Source organism: Urocampus carinirostris, chromosome 16 (genome assembly GCF_059441175.1).
Source record: "Urocampus carinirostris isolate Australia breed hairy pipefish chromosome 16, RoL_Ucar_1.0, whole genome shotgun sequence".
Classification (NCBI taxonomy): domain Eukaryota; kingdom Metazoa; phylum Chordata; class Actinopteri; order Syngnathiformes; family Syngnathidae; genus Urocampus; species Urocampus carinirostris.
This window is the reverse complement of record NC_142364.1, coordinates 14,262,350-14,268,833: the sequence shown is the minus strand read 5'-3', so window position 1 is coordinate 14,268,833 and position 6,484 is coordinate 14,262,350. Positions and strand designations below refer to the sequence as shown.

At 38.6% G+C, this 6,484-nt stretch overlaps 1 pseudogene; it reads right to left on the bottom strand.

Annotated features, from left to right (window-relative positions):
• Positions 1–6,147: 6,147 nt before the first annotated feature.
• LOC148350347 (U2 spliceosomal RNA) lies at positions 6,148–6,237 on the bottom strand (annotated as a pseudogene).
• Positions 6,238–6,484: the final 247 nt, after the last annotated feature.

Below are 6,484 nucleotides of genomic sequence, written 5' to 3'. Positions count from 1 at the left end.
ATAGATAGATAGATAGATAGATAGATAGATAGATAGATAGATAGATAGATAGATAGATAGATAGATAGATAGATAGATAGATGGATGCAGCATTTTCTTAGCGTGAGAAGTAGAAAAAAAACAGCCGCAATATACCAAACCTACCCTTCAAACACGGTTATTGATACGCTGATTTAACCGTCATGGTTATTGAATTTTCCCCTCTGCATCTCTCCCAATTGGCCCAATTTGCTCAGATGCAAAGAGGTCCAAACCACACAGAATCTCACATCAGGTGTCCTCCAATTGACATTTAAAAACCGATACCGCAATGTACAAGGTAACACATATGAGGCTTATAGACAAACGTCATTTTAATTTGTGCAACATCAAATGATGTCAAATGGGTTATTTAGAAATGAACCCGATTAACCGCGACAGATGTTACCGTGGATGCAAACTTGAATAAATCCGCACGGCACGTTAGCTTGCTTGCAAGGCCCATTAAGTCAAATATGATGGCGATATGATCTCACACGGGGCTATGAAACACAAAATGCGGTACTTGAGGTTTACCGAACATCTTTTTTTGTGATTCTCAATGCTTACATACATTTGAACTTACTGCTACGGATTAAAAATATGTATTTACCCTATTAAGGGAATTCAATGAATTATTATTATTTTTTTTTATATTTGGCTGTCAGGACCAGAACGTTTCTCACAAGCTTATTGAGATAGAGAGAAGAATGGCAGCAAGACGCTCTCGCAATCGGATTGTGATCCGAATACGGAAGCGGATCTTACGTAGCGGGCGATGGCGGTGTCAGGGACGCAAAAACAGGTCGATGGCCGGGACAGTAGAGCAAAAACGTGGTCGGGATTGGAAACGAGTCGTAAGCCAAGATGGGAGAGTAGACGTAGTCTGGATCAAAAATGAGTCGTAAGGTGGAACGGGAGAGCAGACGTGGTCAGGATCAAAACGGGTCGTAGCCGGAACGGGAGACCAAACGTGGTCGGGAGTCAGGGTAAAAAGAGGCTAGCCTTGTATACACAGAGGTTCGCAGACGGACTGACAACAGGGGACTGACAGGACTTGATTGAAATAAGGACAGGGAGCCAATCAGAGCCTGCAACGGTTGGCGGCACAGGTAATTCACATCGGTAATCATGACATTAGCAAAAAGCATATGCTAATTGTTATCTTTGGACCGACGCTCCCCTCACGACCATTCGACTTACGAAAAACAATACAAACGATCATTTTTGGGGGGATGTCAAAAAATATCCGAACATTGCTGTAAGTTAGAATCTGTATTGTGTGCACCTTTTTCCTAGTACAGGACATGAATGTAGTGCTTCTTTCCGCCGCTACCGGCATGCGGCATTGTGAGAGCTCTCCCAGCATCCACCCTGAAGAAAAATCCAGCTTCTACTTCCTAGTTTGTGTGTGAACATACACTCTAGCACTCTAAGAACTTTGAAGTTTTTATTGTTTAATATCTCGTGCATCCATTCAAAATTTCAATATGGTTGGTGTAAAATGTAAAGAAGAGGCAAGCCTTTTTATTTGAAAGGAGAGTGGAATAATAAATCTCAATGCGGTTGAGAAAATAGTTGGATCGCGTTTTTTCGACCACTTTTCACCACGGATGAGGAAGTCGCCTCACTATTGAAGCTCATCTTCCAAAAGTAAGTCAAACTTATAAACCTTTACCATGCATTCCATACAAAATATATCATTGAAAAAACTTACAAGCGATCGTCTGTAACCTACCTCGTTTGTAAGTAGGACAGCTTCTGTATTGACATTTTTATTTGTATTTTATCCACAGTTTTTTTTATTTAGAAGGACTCGTGTTTCATTTTTTTACTGCGTGGAACTGCAAATGGTTGAAGTCAAGTCAAGTCCAGTCATATTTATTTGTGACGCCCTTAATCGCAAGGAGTCTCAAAGGGCAGCACGGACCACAGATTATTGCAAACTACAGACTGGTATTACACCATCCCCTGATCTAAAACCTCCATGAGGGCAAGGAAAAACTCGAAACCCCAACACGAGGTAAATGAAGAAACCTTGTGAAGGGACCACACATGAGATAATCCGTTTTCTAGGATGACCAGGTTGCAATAACAAATAATACTCATATATTGTCATCATAAAAATATAGGTTATTAATAAACTATAGAAAATAAGTGTGTTTTAAGCCAAGATGTAAAAAGTTCCACTGAGGTTGCAGATCGAATCTTAGGGGGCAGAGCATTTTCTAGAATAGAGGCCCGAATGGCGAACTTGCAGATCTCTTCTTGGCTCCCGGGATGATTAGTACGGGGTAGTTTAAATTTCTTGAAAACAGTTCTGGTCTCTTGGCAAATTAGGCAGACACAGTTGTTTCGGATTCGGGTGAAAAAAATACTCCAATATCCACATGTTCTGGAAGCGTCGGCCCTCTCAGTCAATTTTCTTTTATTATTTCCACATGCCGTACATGGGGTGGGTTGAAATTTTCACAGAAAGCCAAAGGCAAGGTGGCCAAATGATTTTATAGTGGTTTCAACATTACTGGCGGTAAGTATTATGAATTTTATGACAGGGGCCGCGGGCCAATAAAAATTTGACCATGGGCCGAAAATGGCCCCCAGGCTTGACTTTGGACAAGCCTGCTATCGATCATTAGAATACCGTATTTTCCGCACTATAAGGCGCACCGTGTTATAAGGCGCACCTTCAATTAATGATATATTTAAAAAGGTTTTCCATACATAAGGCGCACCGCATTATAAGGCGCTACAGTAGAGGCTGTAGTTACGTTATGCAACCATTAGATGGTGCCACGCTAAAGGGAATGTCAACAAAACAGTCAGATAGGTCAGTCAAACTTTATTCATAGATAACAAACACGCTTTCCACAACTCCATTCACTCCCAAAAGGAATAAACAGCTGTGTTATTATTTTCTCTGAGGTAAAGCATTTTCGTGACACATCTTTAACATATTTGAACAACAGCAAGGCATAACATTTTACTTTTCCTCCATTTAGTCAATACGCAAAAAAACGTCTGATACTGTTATGGTAAATTAAACTATATATATATATATATATATATATATATATATAGTGACACTCGTAATGTGCAAAAAACAATAACAAGTGCAAAACAATAACAATAAAGCAATAACATAATAACTGTAAAAAGTAAACACACAAAAGAAAAACATAAAGCTCACTCTATCAGCTCCTCATCTACGAATCCCTCGAATTCTTCTTCTGCAGTGTTCGAATTGCTGCTGCTCTATTTCCGTGTTCTACTGCGTGACTGATCGCCTTGAGTTTAAACTCTGCGTTGTAAGCGTGTCTCTTAATAGGAGCCATTTCAGGGTCTTTATACAAACGCACAAATAAAAAAGAATCGTTGTTTAATATTTCCCAGTATGCACAGCGCACTTCTTCTTCTACGCGAAAAATGGAGTCGGTGGCTGCTTACCGTAAGTTGCAAGACCTGTCGCGGCTCAATATTGATCCATATATAAGGCGCACCGGATTATAAGGCGCATAGTCAGCTTTAAAAAAAAAAAAAAAAGATTTTAGGTGCGCCTTATAGTGCGGAAAATACGTTAAATGCAAATTCCCATTTTCAAAATACACAACTACACGATAACTCCATGATATTTTTACGGACTATACCAATCAATATTGATCTGTAACACTGTCACTTTAAAACAAGCTACATAATACTAGCAAAATGTTTCAATGCGCCCAATGCAACTACAAATACACAAAGTGAATACGCAACAAGTGTTGAGCACGAAAAATATAAATAAACCAAATTGGGACGCATGAAATGTAATTAAGTAACTGTCTCGCTCTCCACAAAAATCTGACAGATAAGAGACCTGCGGACGGGTAAACACGCCATACTGGAGGTATCTGAATAGCAAGTATTAAGAATATCAATATCGTGGGAGTGATGCAAATTGCAGGCTCCTTGACAGCAGTGCAATAACATACGCGTCACACAATAAAAAATCTCAAATCTTTAGCCTAAATTATTCACGAGCGCCTCTTCTTCCTCACGAGTTTAAAACACTCGATTCTTTGAGGTTTGCAGAGTTTGAACGCTAAATTTGTCTTTCGCAGTCTGCCGAAGATCAAGACGTGTAAAAGGTATGAAGTTCCAGTTGCATGCCGAGTTAAGTCACTTCTACTCTTATTTGCCCCGATGGAATGACTTGAATGAATTGGTTTATTTTATTAAAATGAAGACCGATCAAAATTAAAGGACTGGTGGATAAAATAATAATGAAATATTTTGCCTGGCACTCAACTAACAGACGTCTTAGTTTAAAATGAACACTTTAGCCTTGGTTCCTTGCTATCTGTGCCAGCGATGTATAGTGACAGGAGGGACAACTAAACACCTGACCACTAGGTGGCAGAAGGTTTCAAAAACCGTAAGTTGCTTCAGTGCTATATTTTATATTTAAGGTTTATATAAGTACGTTTGAGGCTTGTATAAGTAGCCTGTATTGTTTTAAAACTGTAAATTAAACGTTTAATAAAATCAGATGCTCTATAACGCTACAAAACAGGCTGTATGATGAAGCATAGTACTGAAAAACAAAGCTACACTACCTTTGAGCAATGTTCCCTGTAATTTTCCACGTGTCTGAGCGTCCACACAAAGTCGGTGAGCAACGCTTGAAACAACAGTGAGCAACCATAATCCCAAGTGTGGCAAGATAATTCATTATCAAACATGTCCAAAACTTGACACCAAGTTACATTTTGCTGAGTTTCCGGCAATGCAAAATGATTTTTCTCTTTCGAATGAATTGACTCATGTATTATTGCAAAGGTTGTACGGCCTACAAACGTCGTTTGTTTTTACAATTCTTTCACAAGATGTCCATTTCTTTTTATTTCCTGATATATTTTGTCGCATACTATTAACATTTTTGGGGGCTTATTTTGAACTGTACTTAATCACATTTTTTTAGTGGAAGTACAATGTTGGCAACAAGATTCACTTGCTATAATTGGGAATTATTTGATTGCAACACAAACCTTTTATTCTTTTTTTCTGTGTTTTTTTTTCTACTTTTTTTTTCAATTCCTTTAAAAAAAATCTCATTATGTTTATTTTTTCCGAGCTGTTACTTTTTTTCTTTTTCTTCTCTATTTACTTTTTTCCTACATTTCTTTATTTTCTTTTTTTCTGGCTTTTTTCTAAATTTTTCCTTCTTTTTTTCTCTTCCCTTTGTTTATTTTTTTTTCTCAGCTTTTCACTACTTTTTCATTTTCGTATTTTTTTCTTTTTTGTTCTATTCCCCCCTTCTTTTAAGTCATTTTGTGCATAATTTTGCATAATATTTGGTCATGTTGGGATGAAAGAAGCAAAAACAACCCGAAGAGACGTTTGGGACCCGAAAAAGCCGGTTCATTTTAGTGAGACCAGTTTTATTTGCAACAAATATCCAGTTCATGAGCAATCCTAGAGGCTACCACTAGGGACCACTACAGACAACATAATACTGCTTTTGACTGCTCACGCTCAGCATCAGCCCGTCCAGTTTGCGCAAGCAAACTACTACAGGCAAAAACACAATTGCTGTCATATTTTTGGGTGTATACGTTCACTTAAAAATACAGTAAATTTGATTTTAAGTGTACAGTAAATGCTTACATATCATAACTGTCACCTGTCACCATTCACTAATTGATGATTATAAATCATCTTACTTAAGCGATGATAAACCTTAAATCTTCTTTCACCAACTCACCAATATTTCATTGTTATTAAAACTTTGGCCAGACTCTATTCAATATGCTGTAAATACCGTAAATTCCGGATTATAGAGCGTACCTGATTATAAGCCGCACCCACCACTTTTTGAGTGATTTGACACTCTTGTACTTACACAAGCCGCAGGCGCCTGCAGTTAAGCTTGCAACACAGTCACAAGTTTAACCCGAGCCAGGTTTTAAGTTCCACAATTGTAACTTGGGGTTTTTAAGGGTTATTGATCTATCTTCGTTATTCATTATCCATTATCCGTTATCGGTCAGTTCATAATACGCTACAAAGCCTAGGAGCCGGGACACTTACTCTCAGCCAAAAGGCCAAGCTAAGGTCCTAGCCCAAAGCCTTGCTGCGATCATTGCGAAAGCACCGTTCCCGGAGGTACTGCAATACCGGGCCGATGCGTGGAGTGGACAGAGCAAGCTCATATTCCATCTCCGAAATGCAAAAATCAAAGATAGTGACTTCATAGAAGGCCAGTTCAAAAACCACGCCGGGTGCTAATCAATTGTAACTTCATAGATAGTACACAATTCCAGAACCACAGTTGACATTACAGATAGAAAATGATACCCGTATTTAAGGTATGATGCAGACTTGTAAAGTCGGGGTCCCGTTGAAAGTAATCCAAGGAAACAAAATGTATATTTCCAAAGCTAAGGGTGGGAAAAATATATATCCACTATTGTCCGCTGCGACAACA